Raw genomic sequence first — 21,135 nt, forward strand, 5'->3', positions numbered from 1 at the left:
GAAACAGGTGAAATGATACAGCCATTGAAGCCTACATTTTCAGTTATGTTCTTATGAATGTAAAGTATATTTGAAAAATAGTTGGGAAATGCATTTTGAGTGTTGAAAAACCCTGACAAGAAGAAGCCTTGACTGATGGCAGCTAGTTTTAACTACAGATGCTCTGCATTTTTAAATTGTGTTACTTTATTTTATTTTATGTATTGATAGCGGTTGCTTTTATAATTTTGTTTGTGATATTGTTTTATACTCATGTACCATTTATGTTATATACTGCACTTGGAGTGCCTTGTAATAATAAGTAGTAGTAGTAGTAGTAGTAGTATCTGCGGAGCACCTGAAATTGAGGATATAGTACACATATTATTTGATTGTAAATTGTATCCGAAGGTGAGAAACTTCTACCTTGGTCCATATATCAAACGGACAATATATTGGGAATCTCAAATCAGAAAAACATATTTTATATGTGGCCAAGATCCAAAAATAACATATAAAACAGCTCTGTACTTAAGCAAAACAAATTTATTTATTTATTTATTTATTTATTTATTTATTTACTGTATCTTATTTTATTCGTGTCTTCTTTTAATTTACTACATAGTGTCTTATTTTAATTTACTACATAGGGTGTAATCAAGACTTATTAAGCCTTGTTGTTTTGTTTGGTATTGTGATATGGCCTAAGGGCTAATCAATAAAATTATTATTATTATTATTATTATTATTATTATTATTATTATTCGAAACACAACAAGATGAGTCCACAGTAGACAAGATCACTCTGCTGGCTATTGTATTGGATCACATGTCGGACACTTCCCATGTGTCTAGAACTGTGATGTATCGGCAAATAATGTGTGCAGATCCCAGTAAGGTAGCCTTTTGCAGCTGGCAGATGGTAATTTTGTCAGTGCCAATTGTGTTTAAGTGCAGGCCAAGGTCTTTAGGCACTGCACCCATTGTGCCGATTATTATTATTATTATTATTATTATTATTATTATTATTATTATTATTTAGCAACTTCTTCTGGTGATAGTATAGCTGGATGCCCCACTGTAACCTATGAGAAATGGCATTGCAAGCATGGCTTTGCCTTTAGGGAGCTGCTTTATGCTGGCAAGATAGTGGCGGTAGCAGGCCCCATCTAGATTGCCATATAATGCATTTTCAGGCTGCATTATATGGTCAGTATAGACTCATATAATGTAGTGTAACTGCATTGCATTATATGAATCTAAACTGCATTATATGGTAGTGCAGATGGGGCCGCAGCCTCCATGAGGACAGGGAACTGGTGCCAATGTGCTGATCACTGAAACAGCTGTTAGGACAGCATAACTGTTTTGGGGCGCTCCTAAATTGCATCCGGGGGGTTTGAGAGCAAAGCAGAGTATTTAAGTGGGTGGAGATGCTGCCTCTCTCATAGGTGTGCCTTATGGTAAGAGGGATAATGCAATTACATTCCAGTCCTTTAACATTATCAGGTCCTTGTGGATTGGGCTGAAAAATATTGTAGTTAAATTGTCTTTCTTTTTTTCATCTGTTGCTATGAAATAGATATTCTTCTTTTCTTCAAGGAGACCTGATATATGCATTTGAAATACTTTAAAAATAAAGGATGAATCCATGAGATGTCTTTTCTGATATATGGCATCAATATGCTGCTTTACAAAGAAAGAAATACCCAGAGCAGTTATTTCAGTTAATCAAAAGCAAACACATTATCAAGATGTGCAACGGGGTAGTATCTGTTTAGATATTAGTTGAAGGTAAACACACAATATCGAAAAGCATTCTCACTGGAATTCTAAATGTTTCAACAGGAAGCTGTGACAAAATAGAGGGGGAAATCTTATTTTTATTTGTCTATGTTTATTAACTATGGAATCATTTTAATGTTTTCTTTTTTTTTAAATGTCCAAGAGTGTAAAAATATTAGTTTTCATTCACTTTAATCAAATAGAGAGGAACGACGTGCTCTGAAAAAGTCTGGCAGGGAAGCAGAACAAATAATTATCTGCAGTTATTACTCAGCAACATTTGCATAAAAACAAAATGTTATTTGCATTATAATGATTCATTGAAAACTAAATAATTTTCTTAATATAATTGATAGGAGAAAAGCAGCAGCAGTTTGGACATCTATCAATTGAAAAATAATGGGCCATGGGCAATTTGGAAAATATCAGTTTTGTATATCGAAAATAGAAAAGTTAAAGGTTTCCCCTTGACATTAAGTCTGGTCGTGTCTGACTCTGGGGGGTGATGCTCATCTCTATTTCTAGGCCAAAGAGCTGGCGTTGTCTGTAGACACCTCCAAGGTCATGTGACCGGCATGACTGCATGGAGCACCGTTACCTTCCTGCAGAAGCGGTACCTATTGATCTACTCACATTTGCATGTTTTCTTTTTTTTAAAAAAAATATTGAAATTTTGCGTGTATAAATTAAAAAAATATAAAGTAGGAAATAATAGAAGGATAGGCGAGTGTATTAAAAGAAAAAAGAGAGAAGGGGTAGGGTATTTTTCACTTCCAGTCTTCTTCCTTGTGGTATGTTCTTCCCTTTCTTTCCAGTCTTTAGTTACATAATCTGATATAAGCTTCACATCTTCATTTCTGTCCCTCCTCGGGCCATACTTCTTTTATTTTGTTCATCTAGATCATCATTCTTTTTCTTTCTTGTTGTAGATATTCCCTCACTGGGCTCCAATCTTTTTCTTTCTTCCATATTCCTTGGTAATTTGTCAACATTTGCATGCTTTTAAACAGCTAAGTTAGCAGAGGCTGGGCCTAGCAGCAGGAACTCACCCTGCTCCCTGGATTCAAACCACTGACCTTTCGGGCAGCAAGTTCAGCAGCTCAGCTGTTTATCCCGCTGCACTACCAGGGGCTTCCAGTCGAAGCTATACTAGTACAAATGCTTTTTACCACCACACTCATTTCAACTACCTATTTTTTGAAACAAAAACAAAAACAATGCCTAACATATGACCACTTTCAAAATGCACATTCTGAAATCAGTTGTAATGACTTCACCCATGTGAAATGTACAAGTAGCTTTGTAATGCAATTCATGGAAAATTCTGGCCTAAATCTTGTTTCCGGTCACATCTTAAGGAGACCCACTGGGAAAGTCAATCCTTATATTAGCTTCACATATTCAATTTAATTCAATTCACTTGAACTCTGGTTGAGAATGGAAATTGAATTTATGCCTGAGTATCTGATTCGCTCTAAGCTTGGTTCAATTCCTAGTAATATTTCAGTGTTAAAACAGCAATACTGTTCAGCATTCTGTTTCCTCCCTTGGCCAAGCTGACAACTTTGGAAAGCTTGTAAATGAGATGTAAATACAACACCCCCATCAACAACTGATATTCTGTTAATTCTTGGCATATTAATATATTTACACCTTGAAAAAGGTATCGCAACCTTGTTTGTGTGTGTGTTCAAGGTGGCTAACTCTGAATATTAGATTTGCCAGAGTAAAAACTGGCAAATCTAATATCTAATTGTTGTGTAGAAGAGGGAATTTCCGGTATTGCTTGTTACCTGGATGTACAACAAGCAACAACTCACTGAAATTTCCCCTTCAATGCAACCATTAAAGGTACAGAAGCCCTCCCCAGTTTTCCATATGATAATTATTAAAGATAATTACAATACCAGATAGCAATAATAATAATAATAATAATAATAATAGACACAAAAGCACAGTATGTCACAGCAAACAAGATCTATATGCTGGATTTTGTATCACAAAATCACAAGCCGAACATTTCCCAAGCGTCTAGGACTGTGTGATGTATTTTCGAATGATGTGCTCAGATCCAAGTAAGGTGGCCTTTTAGTTATTATTATTATTATTATTATTATTATTATTATTATTTTAATTAATAATAATAATAATAATTTCTAATAATTTATTATTATTATTATTATTATTATTATTATTATTATTTGAAACACAACAAGATGAGTCCACAGCAAACAAGATCACTCTGATTATTATTATTTACTTCCCAGGTAGAAGATGAATGTCTTGCCATTCAGAAAACTCAGTCAGAAATAATAAATATAGGTATGAGACTATTACAATTGTTTACCTGATATTTACATATTGGGAAATTCAGGAAAGGCAGATACACATAGTTTTATTTGCAAAAGTGTGGACTTTGAGCAAAAACCAGTTTCTCGATGTACATGAAAAGGGTATGTGAAAAGGAAACGGTGGGCTTTGCACAAATCCATGCTTTTCACACAAAAATAAAATAAAGTAAAATATTCCATGGTCCTGGAAACAAGTGTGAAAATTGTGTCTTGTGGATAACAATGTTTTTGAACTAAAGACAGCCTGGTGTTCTGTTAGCAATTTATGTTAGATTGCATCCAATGTATACCTCTGTAACTGAATTCTTTTGCCATTGTCTAGATCAGAATTCTCTTCCAAATATGCAACAACCAAAAGCTTTTCCCTAAACTCACTCTGAACATCAGTGGTTTCAAACCTTTGGTGCTTTAAGTGTTTTGGACTTCATCTCCCAGAATTCCTGACCATTAAACAAGTTGGCCAGGGCTTTTGAGCGTTGGAGTCCCAAACACCTGGAGGACCAAAGGTTGGACACCACTGCTGTAACCCCCACCCCAACTTCTAGGTTATGGATGAGTGAAGGGATCAGGATGAGTGAAGGGATCAGGAGTGATGCATATTCATCCAGTTATTTCGCTTTAGCTGTACATGCTGCAATGATATTTTAAATATTCCAGGTGCTCACCACAGTTGTGTTCAGCTAGAGGAAAATAATAATAATAATATGATGATGATGATCCTCCACTCTCTGCCATGTAGAGACATGCAAGGCGGGTTTTGAGGAAACACAAGAACAGAGCAGTAGCTGCATGTATGTCTCCCAATGTAGGATTTTGGCCCAGTTTCCAGAAATACATGGGAAAGTGTTGTGAAAAAAAGGTTTTGTTTTTTTTTTGTGCAAATCCATTATGTCTGTGCAAAACATACATATCTAGTAAGTGTATTTGACATGAAAAATATGAGTTGCTGTGTTGTTTTTTTTGGGGGGGCTGTATGACCATAATCCAGTAGCATACTCTTTTGATATTTCACCTTCATCCATACTGGCATTTTCAGAGGTTCTGTTTGATAGGATTTGAAAAAGAACACCATGATATGGTGAGTTAACTGGAGAGAGATGTGTCAGCAGCCGATTGGCTGAGTATGCCAGGGGCCAGGGTTCTGATTGGCTACTGCCTCTGGTTAGCTGCTGAGGCCAACGGTTCAAACTGTCATTCTGTCATTGTTCTCATTTTGGGCAGTGAAGAGAAAGTGCTGGCTGCCAACTATCTTAAGGACTGATCATTTTATGGCATGAGGCATATTTCAAAGACTGTTTAAAAGAGCTATTTTCTGCTCTCTGCCTGTATCCAAAGAGATCGATGTATATATTGTTACCTTGTTTGAACTTTTGAACCAAAGTAAAGATACCGTTATTTGTTTCACAAGTCTGAGTGACATTTTATTATACAGCAGGATATACCTTGGTTTAAATACTACGGTAAAGCTTCTACTTATTCTGCTTATTCACATTTACCAACCCTCACACTATTGCCTGAAAAACCCATGGTAACCCAGTGATTCTGGCCATAAAAGCCTTCAATAAAACATGAAAAGTATGGTTTCTGACAGAAAACATTTGTTTAGTATCAGAGTCTATGTATCTAGTACTGGATAAACCTGCATTTATATTCATATTCTCCTGCAGTGGAGAGAAAGCTACAGAAATTATTCATCTTCACATGCAAAAGCAAAACAGTTGAAAATCCCCTACAGTACAAAAACGTTTTTTTAATGATGCCGAAGTTTTTTCTAAAAATGTTTTTACCATGTTCCATTAAAAAGATGGCCAGATGGGCTTTTCACTGAAGGAAGTTGCAAGCCTATGGTGACACTACTGAGAAGGTCCTTTTAAAATAGCTCTGGGTATCTTTTGGCTAAAACTGGAAGCCAGTACAGAATAAGGTGTGGGGATAATACCTCACTTGAAATCAATCAGCGGTAAGATTAAGGGCTTGTTTACATGGACTTAAAAGTCATTCTCATCTCATTGACACTCCGTTTCTGATATAGAACGGCTGTGATAATTTGTTTGCTCTGATTGGTGAGAGATGAGTATTACTGCCAGTTTTAATTTTTTTTCCCACAGGTAGTATTTCATATAGATACTTCTATTAGAATACCTTTGCTTAACAGGAAATATGTTGATTTGCATGCATGACAGAAAAAAAAAACTGGATGTCCATAGCCATGTGGCCAAACATACTGCAGAGGATTGGCAATGAGGATCACTCCCTAACAGAGGTTAGTTCATCGGGGAAATCTCACCATGATGTGTGTGATATGCATGGTGTTAAAGGGGGCCCTTCCACACAGCCCTGTACCCCAGAATATCAAGGCAGAAAATCCCACAATATCTGCTTTGAATTGGATTATCTGAGTCTATACTCAGATGATGTGGGATTTTCTGCCTTGATATTCCGAGATATAGGGCTGTATGGAAGGGCCTGGGGTCACTATAAACTGGGGTCACTGTAAACTTTTTTTTGGGTTGTTGTAGGTTTTTCAGGCTATATGGCCATGTTCTAGAAGCATTCTCTCCTGACATTTCACCTGCATCTGTGGCATCTGTGGCAAGCCTCTAAGGATGCTTGCCACAGATGCAGGTGAAATGTCAGGAGAGAATGCTTCTAGAACATGGCCATATAACCTGAAAATCCTACAACAACCCAGTGATTACAGCTATGAAAGCCTTCAACAATACTATGATTTTTTCTCAGTGTAGACAAGCTCTAAATATGATGGAATGCAAATTTCAAAGCCTATTCCTAAATGCAGCAAATGCAAAGACTAGTTCTTGTGCGAATTAAAGCAGCAAACCTAAAATAACCCACAAGAAGAGAAGATTGGCATCCTTTGCCTAGACCAAATTTGCAGAGAGAGAGAGAGAGAGAGAGAGAGCACTAATTTTGCTCATGCTGAAATGAAGGGAAGGAGGGGTGCATTAGAGAAGGGGGGTGCATTCCCTAATGTATTTTTCTACACTTCCCTACATTCTCTAATGTATTTTTCTACATTTTCCCATGTATTTTCTGCACTTGCCAGCTACCAGCTATTTTCTTTGGAAGCTTTTATCTCTCACCCTCCCACACAACCACATCCCCCCGCCTCCCCTTAGGAGTTGCAGCCAAAGCTAGGAAGCTTATCTCCATTCTGCAAGGCTGATGAAAGCTTGCCAACCACACTGAAAGGTAACGTGGGATAAGAAATTACAGGTCCGCAGTTCATGTAGTCTACTTTGGCTCTTAAGAGAACTTAAGAAATTAGTGTGGTAGTGCTCTATGCAGTCACCCATTCTGTATTTCTCGCTTCTTTGTTGTTCCAAGAGGGGCTACATAGATATTTTTAGCCGCGGAAAGGCAAATCCATCTGCGGCAGAAGGTTTCCAAGGAAACTGAATAATTGAAATGTGTGTGGAACTCAGATCTGTTTCTACCAATTTCTCTTGATTACTGGAGCTAGTAGGCACAGTCCACTGTACAGTGTCTCCCACGCAACCCACTCTTAATTGCAACTAGGCCAGCCTTGCAGAAGAGTTCAGCTGATTGATCAGGAACTACGAGGGAGAAGCAGAGCCAGATTAATACAAGCCAAAACCTTAAATTATGTTCTGTGTAAAAGGCCAGACCCCTTACCCCATGTCTACCTTTGCAGGGAGGGAGTATTTTATGGTTTTTTTTTATTTTGGGACACCTCATAAAAACTAAAGCCATAAACTACAGCTTACTTAATCCCTGTCTAAATGGAGCTCCAAAGAAAAGTAATCAAGTACAGTCAGCCCCTCATATTTGCAGGTTTGACTTTTGTGGATTTGAGAGTTTTTCAGCAGTGGAAAAGGGGGTTTTGGTGGACCACCCCTAAAGCAGAGAATATGGTGTCCACTGTCCAGGTCTCTTGGGGTATAATTTGTGGCGTAATGCAAAATAAGCCATGTGTAGGTCACGTTTGATCAGCCCACACACTGCCTTGCCAGATAAAGAAAATATGCCACACAGGTGAACAATAAAGTACAATAAAAAACAAGTAGTTTACTTTATGTATATCAGAACAACATATTTACAATAATGTGATCAGTTACATCAACTCACAAAATGTCCTTTTTATGAGAGATTCAAAATGGTCTTTCTTTGTCTATGTACATAATAATAATAATAATAATAATAATAATAATACTTTATTTGTACCCCGCTACCATCTCCCCAAGAGACTCGGTGCGGCTTACATGAGGCCAAGCCCACAGCACATCTATAAACAAAAGCGATAACAAAAATCAATGCAGAAAAGTAAAACTCAAAAACAAAAAATACACAATAAGCAATAAACAATAACAATAACATACAGCATTTAAAAACCTATGGCTGGACCAAATGTAATAATTAAAATTAAACTAGAATAGGGTTTTTGAGGAAAGATGAGGGCATGCAGACAATCCTAAATCAATATTAAAGTGCATTTGAGGACATATTGCTAAGAGTTTCCCTTATTCAGGAAAGGCACACTGGAACAACCACATTTTCAGGCTCCTCCTAAAGACTGCCAGCGTTGGGGCATGTCTGGTGTCCTTAGGGAAACTCCTTCAGCAGCTCCTGAAGCAAGAACACATACCAAACTCTCTCTGCTTCTGTCTGTGCACATGCATACCTCAAGCCTGAAAAAATGTTACAGTATCCAAAAGTCCCAAGCTTAGCTTGTTTAAAAGCAATGCTAAGGGGCTGGGCTGGTAGCACAACTGGTTAATCAGCTTGCAATAAATCACTGCCGACCATAAGGTGGCAAGTTCGAAGCCTAAGCCAGGGTTGAGTGCCTGACTGTTAATAACTGTTTGTTTTAAAAAAGCTGTTAAAAAATGCCCAGCTCACTGACGACCTAAGCAGTTTGACAACAGCTGTGTGCTATGAGTAGAGGAATTAGGGACCGCTGGAGAGCAAGAAGGAAATACTATGATCAAAAAGGCTCGGTGTCATAGTGGATGAAGCGACAGCTCCCTCAGTGGCTGAATTGAGCAACCTCCAAGATCCAAAATGGAAGAACTGCTGAATGGCCTCTATCTGTCTGTATGTCTTGTATGTCAAAAACAGCATTGAATGTTTTCCATGTATATGTACATTGTGATCCGCCTTGAGTCCCCTTCAGAGTGAGAAGGGCAGAATATAAATACTGTAAATAAATAAATTTGGAAAGATTAGCCGTTTACAAGGAACGTTGCCCGGGGGATGCCCGACTGTTTACTCTGTCTTTTAGGAGGCTCTTTCTGTGTCCCGTGAGAGAAAAATAAGGTTGAACACTGTGAAAGCCCTCCACTACATAGCTACCAGCCTCCTCCCAGTAGACTCAAATCAAGGAAAAGCTTTATGAGAACTACCACTCCTCTTGGCGTCCCCCCAGCAACAGCAAGGGTATCCCTCTGGGCAGCTAAATCAGGAAATCCCCATTGGATGCCCCCCCCCCCCACGAGGGTCTTCCTCCATGCCAAGAATGGGTATCTTGGAAGTCCCTGAACAGATACTGAAGTGAAGTGGGTAGATCAAAAGACAACCTGGCAAAATGACACTACCTAGAAGAATCCTCCACCTTGTGTGACTGTGGAGCAGAACAGACAACTCCACATCTGTATGCTTGTCCACTATGTCCTGCCTCATTTATGGAGGAAGAATTGTTGGAAGCTACAGACAATGCCATTGCTGTTGCCTGTTTTGGATCAAAAGATATTTAGCTGCCTTTGCGCCTTCTATTTCTGTCAGTTTTATACTAATTTATGCAATGCTTTTGATACGAAATAAATAAATAAAGGCTTAGCTTGCTCCCCGGGCATAGCCCGACCAATCAGTGTCATGCATCTTATTTTACAGTTGATACACACACACACACACACACACACACACACTAATTGATTTCTTGCATGCTCCAACATAATTTATGCAGATGTAGAAGAGCAATATGTTGGTCTGAGCAATACTGCAGCAATGGTGCTGAGCCTAGCCAACTATACATGACACAAGAATAAGAAAGGTGATTTTCTACATAATTTGAAGGATTGGGACATTCTTCTTGAAGAGCAAACAGTGCCATTGCCAATTAAAAGAGACATCTGAGTGTGCGGTGACCAAAATAGTTCCTCAGAATCCTGCCCATGACAGATGGATTTCTAAGTTGCTGGAGAACAAGGTGCTGATTGATGACAGTCATCCCAGTAGTGGGGCACACTAATAGGCAACAGTAAGAATGCCTGTGCTCCTCTTCTTGTAGATTGTGTCGTGCCCTGCTGCCAAAAGAATGTGGGATGCATCACCAGTTAGCATTCCACTGTCCAGTGCCTTGGGAATAATTCTACTGAGAATCTGCCTGGCCTCAGATAACTGCCATGGCCAGCAGTTTGTTTGGCTTGGATTGGTTGCTGCTGAGGTGCTTGGGAGGAGTTAATCTAATCAGGTTGCTAAGAAAGGGCAATCTTACCTTTCTCCCCAAGACAATCAGCACTTTGTCTGGTGTGGCTTGGCTGCTACTGAGTGCTTAGAAGGGGTTAATCTGACTATAGGGAAGGGGTCAAGCTGACCTTCCCTCTTGAAGAATGCATCATAGGTGTCTATGACAGTGGTCCTCAACCTTCCTAATGCCATGACTCCTTAATCCTGATGTTGTGGTGACCCCCAACCATAAAATTATTTTTGTTGCTACCTCATAACTGTAATTTTTCTACTGTTATGAATCGTAATGTAAGAATCTGATATGCAGGATGTATTTTCATTTTCACAAAATGAAGACAATTAAAGTATAGTGGTTAATCACAAAAATAATATGTTTGGGGGAGTATGGGCAATGGATAATGGGATTTGCATGCCCTTCAACCGTTTCAGCTATGATTTACACAGACCACTGAGACCCCCCACGAATGACAGACCTGGACCAAACTTGTCACAGAGAACTACCATGAACAACAGAAAATACTGGAGTGGTTTGGGAAGAAATGACAGTGATTTAGGGAAGAAACAGTGATGGATCTGGATCAAACTTCAGCAACAGATAATGCTGTACTCATATCTTGGACTTTAGCTGTTGTCCCAGATTAGAACTCTGGGCCCTAATCTCATTCCTGCGATCCTATTTTGGACTCTGCCACTTCTGTAACCTTGTCATGGACCTTGTTTCCTGAACCCTGGCTGTGACTTATGGACTTGTACTTCAATTTGACCCTTGACTATTTGACTTGACTGTGGAGCTCTGACTACAGTTTGTACTCTTGAATTTTGAAATGTTATTCTAAGGATCTCATCAGATGCAGTGAGAGAAGAGTCTTTTCCCCGCTTATCTCTGTAGCTGGCTCGGAGTCCCACTGACCCCATATCACGACACAGGGCTACTCAGTGGGGCTCCATACCAGCAGCATTGTGGCAGTGGAGACCAGAGGAGTCGGGTGTATACCTGACTCCCCATTGAAGAACAGAAGAGGAGCCGAAGAGGAAACCATGTGGGAAGGCAGAGGCCAGATCCTGATGGGAGGGAACAGAGCCTGACGGGAGGCAATGGAGCCTGACAGTTCCCTCCACTGCCCCACGATTTCCCCCAATGTCTTCTGCTTTACACCTGCCCATCTGATAAGGTCCTAAGTAAAGTTTTTTGGACTGGAACCTTGGCTACTGTTTGGTCTTGCACCTGGACGGGCTTAGTAAAACTCTTGATGTTAACTGGAATGGTTGACCTTGTTTTGTGTTAACCCAGCTGTGTGCTATATTTCTGTCCTTTGAAAGACTCAATGTTTTAGTTCTCCTTTTAGGTAAATCTGGTCTTGGCTCATTTTGTGTTGGTTTAACTAAACTCTGCCCTGGTTACTGGATGAGAACCACCTAGAACTCGACAGCAGCAAGAGGAGGTTTGACATTGCCTTCCTACATGGCTGAGAAAATATAACCATCCAATAGGTTTCCATAGTTTATCAGAAATTCAAGCCCTAATTTCCCTCTAAGTCTGACAAAACATTATACAGTACTACATTCAAATCACCACACCTCACTGGCTTTCATATTAGGAGACATGAGTAAATTAAAGGCAAAACAGGGCAGAGTTGTTGTTGTTCATTCGTTCAGTCGTCTCCGACTCTTCGTGACCTCATGGACCAGCCTACGCCAGAGCTCCCTGTTGGCCGTTACCACCCCCAGCTCCCTCAAGGTCAGTCCAGTCACTTCAAGGATGCCATCCATCCATCTTGCCCTTGGTCGGGCCCTCTTCCTTTTGCCTTCCACTTTCCCCAGCATAATTGTCTTCTCTAGGCTTTCCTGTCTCCTCATGATGTGGCCAAAGTAGGGCAGAGTAGGATGGGTATAAGCTGTGATGCTTAGACACGGGAGGGGATGTTCATATGTTAAAATGAACATATGTTTATGTTCATTTTGGCTTTTCCTGAGCCTGGCAGATAATGTGGTCAAGAGGGAGAGTGGACCTTATTATAGAGTCTGATGGAAGTTCCTTCATTGGAGGGTTTTAAACAGAAGCTGGATGGCCATCTTTGTGCTTTTCCTGCATGGCAGGGGGTTGGACTAGATGGCCCATGTGGTCTCTTCCAACTCTATTATTCTATAATTCTGTGATTTTAACTGTGAATTTTTTACTGCTGTTTATGTTTAATTTTGTTTCAATGGTTGCATATTTGTCTATTTTAAATTGTATACTAACGTTTTCATGTCAAGTCGCTTTGTCTCCCCTTTGAGGAGATAAAGCGGGGCAATGATGATGATGATGGTGGTGGTGGTGGTAATGGTAATGGTAATAATGATAGCACTCCCCAGGTTTCATTTTGGTGGGTTCAGTTTAACAAACCAAAGTCAATACCACTAGCTTCAGAAAAGATCTTTGCCTGCCCGAGCCTCTGTATTAATGGGTTTGAAAACAGTAAACATTCAGAATGTTCTCATTCATTTTAAGTATTTATACACTGTACTTATAATATAAAAGATAAAAAAGGCTTACAATATAAAAAAATAAAAATAATAACAGAAAAACATCTCAAGTAACAGAATAAATCATAAACAGTTCTATCACTGTTACTTCAATAGCCGAAGCAAAAAAGCAAGCTTTACAACCATTTTTAAAATAGGAGGAAGAAAAATTTCTCATCTCCAAAGGGAAATGCTTTCAGCCTGCACTTGTGAAAGCTTTGACAGATGACTGAATTACACCCTATGAATCAAACCGATGTTAAGGAGAATGTATATTCCTGTGATAAATCTGCTTTCTCTCCCTCCCATAACAGGATTTACTCTGAAATGTGCTCTTCAGAAACCATAGTTGCAAACTAAATGTTTACCTTCCTGTTACGAACGGTAAATTACTAATTGCAAAACAGAACAGATTAAAACAGCTGAAAGAAAGTAGCAGTGGGAAGGGGAGGGGAAGAATAAGTCCTTCAGAGTAGTTTGACATAAAGATAAAGGAGAAAATGTAGAAAAGGGATTTAACAATGACTGAATCTATGAATCATAGAATCATAGAGTTGGAAGAGACCTCATGGAAGAGACCATCCAGTCCAACCCCCTGATTAGAAGCAGGAAAATTGTAATGAAAGGACCCTCAGAAGATAGTTATCCAGCCTCTGTTTAAAAGCCTCCAAAGAAGGAGCCTCCACCACACTTCAGGGCAGAGAGTTCCACTGCTGAACAGCTCTCACAGTCAGGAAGTTCTTCCTAATGTTCAAATGGAATCTCCTTTCCTGTAGTCTGAAGCTATTGTTCCATGTCCTAATCTCCAGGGCAGCAAAAAACAAGAATGCTCCCTCCTCCCCATGATTTTCCCTCACATATTTATACATGGTTATCATGTCTCCTCTCAGCCTCTATGCACATAATCTATTCCTCATTGTGAACAGCCATGTGGATATAGATCTCTACAGTCACTTACGGACCCCCTGTCAATACTCTCCCCTTGGAAGACAATTTTACTCGGCCACGAGTGATTGCCTATAATGATGATGCATAATGTTGTAGTAGTTGTTGTATGCCTCCAAGCTACTTCTACACTGAATACATATGGGTTTACACTGACCACATAATGCAGTTATATGGTTGTGTAGATCCAGCCTAAACCTTCCAAGTTCTTTGCCACTCCTGATAATCCACTCCTTTTAGTTGGAAAGGTCAGGACTACTGGCATGGGATATGCGGAAGACATAGGAAAACTGTCTTCATATTTCACACTTCGGTGATTAATGTCCAGAAATTATGTCCATAGGACTATTGAAAATGGACCCAAAAATGAGGAATGGATGAATTGCCTCTCTAGGTCCCGAGAGCCGGGTAAATAACCTTGGAGGGCCATATCCGACCCCTGAGTTTGAGGAACCCTTGTCTAATGGCTTCTACAAACTAAAATAGAGTCTTAGATCTGAACATGCCCAGTTCTGATCACATGGTCTGCAGCCCCTCCCACAACAAAGAAGTTAAATAAAATATCAAATAAATACACACATAAAATACAGCAAGCAATTATATATGTACCAAACAACTAGTGGAGGCTTCAGAAGGTTGTATTTCCAACAAGGGTGTGGCCCCAAGTTTGCATAAGTACCACCCATTTCTCCATACTTGCACCATCACTATAAATATGAATTGGTCTCAGCTGGTTCTTCCTGTGTCACAAAGGGTCCATGCCCAGCAGGAGCCAAAAAACTTATTTAACCACCTCCTCGCCCCTTTGTCTTATCTGTGGGACCCTTCAGAGCACTTAAACAGCCATTGTCTCTAAATCCCAGAACCCATCAGGATGTCTTGGAATACCATTATCCCAGACTGTGTCCTTGGGTAAAATCCTCTCAGGCACCATTATCTCCCAGTCATGCCCAAATTCCATTCCCAGACCCTCTCAGGGAGGCAGAAACAGCAGGCAACAGACATCTTCATTTTCAAACAAGTCCTTCCAGACTGCTCAGTCAATCATCAACTGAGATTCACGGACCTTAAATCTTTTAGCCATTCTGCAGCCAGGTATGGCTGAGCTTCTGCACCCAGCGAAACTACAGATCTTGAGAACTTCACCAATCAGTTCTGTCCTTCATATTTTCGAATGTGTGTAATTTTTCTACAAAATACTCAGGTTTGAGCCAGGGGGGTCATGCTGGATTTGGGACTGCCCCAGGTGTCCACTCTGGCCATAGCTGAATACATTGATTTCTGTCCTGTCTTTCACTCCTGCTGAGTATGTTTCATTGGGTTGATTGGGGTCTACCGCAGCCCAGGAAAGGACCTGAGATTTCAGACAACAGAAATTGCATAATATTTCTCCATGCTTAATTGATAATTTGTGTATGAAGCAGGACTGCTTTGATTTTGGTACGTTAACCAAAAAATACTGTGCTCATTATCAAATCATAATAATAATGATTTTAAAATCCCATGAGAGAAAAACCATTTAAATCCAGAGTGCCTTCGTCTCTGACAGCAGTTGCAAGCCATTTGTGAAATACGTACATTTTTTCCCTAAATGCAACACAGTATTCATTGTAAGGAGTTACTTGATTTCAGTACAAGATATATAGTCACAGGCAGGCATGTAGCTGGGGGGGGGGGGGCTTGAGGGGCTTCAGCCCCCCCCCCCCCCGAAATTCTCATGGTGGTTCGCGAAAGGGCCTTACTGGTGCATTATTTAAACTGCTGTGTTTATTCATATCATGATCTGATCACCATACTCAATATATCCCATATGCATGGGGGTATTGGCGTAATGATACAAAAGTTTTGCTAGGCTAGACCCTCTTTCACTCAGACTCAGCCCCCCCGAAACTCAGCCCCCCGAAATCCCCCCTGAAAAAAATTCAGCCCCCCCAAACGAAATCCTGGCTACGGGCCTGGTCACAGGTGACCAAATTTAATTGATATTGTACAGTAGAGTTTCGGTTATCCAACATAAACAGGCTGGCAGAACGTTGGAGAAGTGAAAATGTTGGATAATAAGGAGGAATTAAGGAAAACCCTATTAAATGTCAAATTATGTTATGATTTTACAAATGAAGTACCAAAACACCATGTTTTACAACAAATCATCAGAAAAAGCAGTTTGATACATGGTAATATTATGTAGTAATTACTGTATTTACAAATTTAGCACCAAAACATTGCAATATATTAAAACAGGTGTGGATGCGGGCAGGAGGCAGACTGCGTTGGATAATACAGAACACTGGATGAGCAAAGGTTAGAAAAGTGAGACTCTACTGAATATATGCCAATCAGGTTTAAAATCATGCTTAGAATAATGCTGGCACAAATGCCGAGAGTTGACAATTGTACGTAGAGAAGCTATCTAGATCAATAATATGAACTGATCATATACGGTCCCATCTACACTGCTGTACAATGCAGTTTCAAACTGCATTATATGATCACAATAGACGCATAATGGAAGTTGTAGTTTGTGAGACACCAATACTCTTTGGCAGAGAAGGTTAAACTGCACTATGTGAGTCTACACTGAGCATATAATAAAATGTCAAACTGCATTATATGACGGTGTCGATGGAGTCCTAGTAGCTATGCAATAATGAAGGCTAAACAGCTGAAGGAATTCACTGTAGCCTTTGCAATGCGTGAATTTTCTACTTTTCTGTTTACGACACTGGGATATTGGTGCTAAATCTCTGTTTTCTAACTAATCTTAATTTCAGGCTGTATGTTAAATTGTTTAATATCTTGTTTTTTCATATTATGGGGAGAAGAAATATTTAAAAATAAATAACACTCTAAAATTCATTAAAGGTAACAACTAGCACAAAACATTTTCTCAGTTCTTTCAGTAGTACATATCTGAGTACAATCTAAATAAAGAGACCATATTTCGATGGAAAGATATATCAGCTGATGTCTCAATTTGTCCTAGGCCTCCTTTGATTTCCTGGTGTTGTCCTTATTTGCCGCTGCTATGATCTTTACAATCTAGCTTCACTTTGCACTGGGACACTCTGCTCCAAATATTTCAACTTAATTTACAACTGCCTGGTGAGTCACCTCATCCAAAAGTTGCCAAAGGGCTCACATGCATACACTCCTCTTCCCATCCCCTGTATATGGACCAAAAGAGATGTTAGTAGCAAATTGTCCGATTGCATGAAAGCCATTAGTACTAAGCATCGGACGGGTTATACAAAATGCACACAGCAGCATTTTCCAAGCACAGAAAATATTCTGGGATGTTGGCAAGGAATGGGACCTCCTCTTCCCCTTATTTCTCTCCCTAGACCTCCCGCATTTCAGTTACCTGCAATTGGGATGCTGTTAGTGCACGTCCATCAAGGCAGAAGGAAAGACTTGCTCCGTCCTCCATCAGCCGTTCAATGGTGGTCGGCCAATCAGAGACAAGACATCCTGGCATCCCCTGGAATTTGCTCTGGCTTCCTTGTTGCCTCTGCTGCCTCCTTTCTTTCAAGTTCTGTGCAAACAACAGGAGGGAGGGAGAGTGGGGAGGGAAGCAGGGAGAGATGCAGCAGATTCAAGGCAAAACATGCTAGGGCCAAAATGGGAAAGGGACTGATTTCTGGATTGTGCTCACAGTCCAACCAAACCTTCTTTATTTTTTAAATTATCTGTTATGAATACATTGATAAGATTATTTATATATATATATATATAAAACCCAATCATTTTCCCTTCCACCACTGGAAATGAGGCAGGCATAAAATAGGCTTGTGGATAAGGAAAAGTGTGGAACTATATGTTTGGATAGATATTAATGATTTATTTATTTATTTATTTTTGCTATGGGTGCATCTACTCAACAAAATAAAGTCCACTGTTTTTAGTTTTCAAGCAGCAGTCAAAATAATAGGCATGTGTATGAGCATCAACTAGAAGCACTACAAAATAGACTTAAATGTTTATTTGTTTACTAGCCATCCTCTGCCATGCATTGCTGTGGCCCAGTCTCTGTACATGTGTTTTGTGTGTGTGTATATGTTTGTGTATATATGTGGTTTTGCGCATGCGTTCTAATGTATTATGGTGGTTTTTTTTTTTGGCTTTTTGAGTCTCTTCCACTGTGTTTTCTGGTGTTTTATGAGTGATGGTCACTCGTTGACCTGATAGGTGTATTGTGCCCAAATTTGGTGTCAATTCACCCAGTGGTTTTGAGTTATGTTAATACCACAAACGAACATTACATTTTTATTTATATAGATTTTGTTTCAAGCATTTGTACCCCATCCTTCTCACCCCCACATCCTTATGCATTTTTAATGGGAGCATGTGAGGGTTATCTGGCTGCGACATCTATCACCCCATTGATCACCAGGGTTGATTCGGCTGATCTGGCTAGCTAGGCGGGTGTCCCCTTCCTCCTTCACCGCTCCATGTGTGTCCCTCCCGAATCTGCGTGCTCAGTGGAAGAGGATGACGTCCCAGGTATAGAAGGAGTGTTCTGCGGTCTCCAGTCTTCGGTCCCGGATATACGATAGCTGCACTTTCCTGCTAGAAACGCTAAACAAGCTCAAGGTCCATTTGTAGGAGAATTCTATACAAAAGCCTTCATTTTGCCATTTAACAGTTGCAATTTTACTGTGTCATTGTTGTATGTAATGAAACTTTAACATCCATGGTTTTTGGTATCCTTGGAGAGTCTTGGAACCCAACTCCAGTGAAAAGGGTCTCATTGTATAACCAAGATCCTTCTCTTTCTGGCTCTGAATTCAGGATTCCTCCCTGGATCTGGTACTTGGGACTCAATGATATTACTACTGTTAATAAGTAGCTATATTGATCAGTGAGTTATATATAGTAAAGTGTGACCAGTTTTCCATATCAGCAATTACCTGAAATCAGTCAGACATATTTGTAGAAAAGAAAATGAGTAAAGATTTATTAAATGCAATTAAATTAAGTACTAACTCTCTGAAGTTCTTCCACATTTTCAGCTCCCCAAACTCCAATGTCTCCATTTTGTCTCTTACCTTCATAACTCTAGTTTACCGTATCATTGTATTGTCGAAGACTTTCATGGCTGGAATCACTGGGTTGTTGTATGTTTTTGGGCTATGTGGCCATGTTCTAGAAGCATTCTCTCCTGACATTTCACCTGCATCCATGGCAAGCATCCTCAGAGGTTCTGAGGTCATTATATATCATTATTTCTCCCTTTAACAGCATCTACGTTATATATGTTTTCCATGTTGCACCCATGCCACCCCTCTTCACAGCATTGCCTAACCAGATTCACTCAGCTTCTGTCTTCTCATTCAGTAACACAAATGGCTCAAACCTGTGTGTATATATACAATTTTGAACCATTTGTATCAGTTCAATCCATGATGCCATCAAAATATCTGTCAGTGGAGAAATTTCATAGATCTATTGAAACAATAGCATGAGTGTTGCTTTACCAATTTCTCATTGGTCTTCTCCCATCAGAATCAACTATTGCAATGCCATCTAGTCATCAGATCTGACATAGTCAGAGGGTGACATCTAGTGAGCTACTTAAGAAATAACTAAACCATTTATTTCACTGGATTATGAAGGAAGGAACTGGCAAATCACCTCTGAGTGTTCCTTGCCTAAGATAACTTTTTGGATTTCAAATGATCACTATGTTAACAAGCAACTGGAAGGCTCATACACATAGAGAGCAATTTTGCCAGCTTTTGGGGGATGTGTGTCAAAGTGGCTTAAGACATCCACTGATAAGCTCATGTTTTCAGCAATTCATGGTGACAGGGAAGATGGAAGAGATTAAGCTGGCTAGGCTCCTGCTTTACAGAGGACAGTCCTGAAGGTCTACCAGAGGGCAGTTCTCCTTTTGAAGATGTCCTCAAGTTTTGAATGACTCTTTAGTCTGAATCTGGGAGAGCAGGGTCACCAGATTTTGTCCAATAACAACTATCACCTGAATGACAGCGTGAATAGCTAGGCAGGTTACCCTGTCATAGTTTTCACTATGATGAAGAAATATATTGTATTTGTATCCAAATTATAGCTGAATGGACCTCCCTCACCCAATCTGCTGGGTGGTTCTTAAAGTGGACTGGGGGTGTATTCGGATGAAGAGACTATGGGCCTGAAGTCACTTCTGGATATCCACAGGATGTTCAGGGACTTTCAGCCCCAAAGGTGGTGTAAAACCAGTTAACACATTTTTGTTAGTTAAATCAGGGAGTGTTCTGGAACCTCTATGAAACTTTGGAGAAAGATGAACAGCCAGATCAGTTCCAGTTTGAACATTGCTATCTTGTTTTCCCTGCACTTGGAAAAGGGGGTAGCATTATTGTCCTTTGTGGCTGCTACAAAGGTAATTGTGGCTTTCTAGTGGGGTCCAATTGGGTACAACCCGACTAGATGATTGGTAGTCTGTCCTGTTGCCACAGTGGGATGGGGCTAGTCCTGCACTATATGGCCTATGTAGATGGTCTATATCAGTGGTTCTCAACCTGTGGGTCCCCAGGTGTTTTGGCCTACAACTCTCAGGAATCCCAGTTACTTTACCAGCTGTTAGGATTTCTGGGAGTTGAAGGGCAAAACATCTGGGGGCCCACAGGTTGAGAGGACCACTGGTCTATATGTAGTTACATAGACATAAACAGTTGATACAAGATTCTGGCCATAGTTTTTTTGATGGTTACTTGTTGGTACATTATTGTTGTGCAAGAATGTTATATAAACCTGATTTAATTCTTTGTGTTGATCAGACTCAGAACTGAATATCAGACTATGCATTATGTTTTATCTGTCTAAATATAGGTAAAGGTAAAGATTTTCCCCTGACATTAAGTCCAGTTGTGTTTGACACTGGGGGTTTGTGCTCATCTCCATTTCTAAGCCAAAGAGCCGGCATTGTCCATAGACACCTCCAAGGTCATGTGGCTGGCATGACTGCATGGAGCACTGTTACCTTCCTGCTCAAGCGGTACCTATTGATCTACTCACATTTGCATGTTTTCGAACTGCTAGGTTGGCAGAAACTGTGGCTAACTTTGGAAGCTCACGCTGCTCCCCAGATTCAAACCTGAGACCTTTCGGTCAGGAAGGTCAGCAGCTC

General features: G+C 40.0%; 1 protein-coding gene across 1 annotated transcript in view; it reads right to left on the minus strand.

Moving 5' to 3' along the window:
- The window catches only part of CSRNP3 (cysteine and serine rich nuclear protein 3), a 119,637-nt gene extending 102,110 nt beyond the window's left edge, over nucleotides 1-17,527 (minus strand). The window contains exon 1 of the mRNA XM_060778261.2: nucleotides 17,371-17,527. The gene's annotated coding sequence lies outside the window, so the exon portion shown is untranslated. The remainder of the gene's footprint in view (nucleotides 1-17,370) is intronic.
- Between the last annotated feature and the right edge of the window lie 3,608 nt (nucleotides 17,528-21,135).

This window comes from Anolis sagrei, chromosome 1, assembly GCF_037176765.1.
Source record: "Anolis sagrei isolate rAnoSag1 chromosome 1, rAnoSag1.mat, whole genome shotgun sequence".
Classification (NCBI taxonomy): domain Eukaryota; kingdom Metazoa; phylum Chordata; class Lepidosauria; order Squamata; family Dactyloidae; genus Anolis; species Anolis sagrei.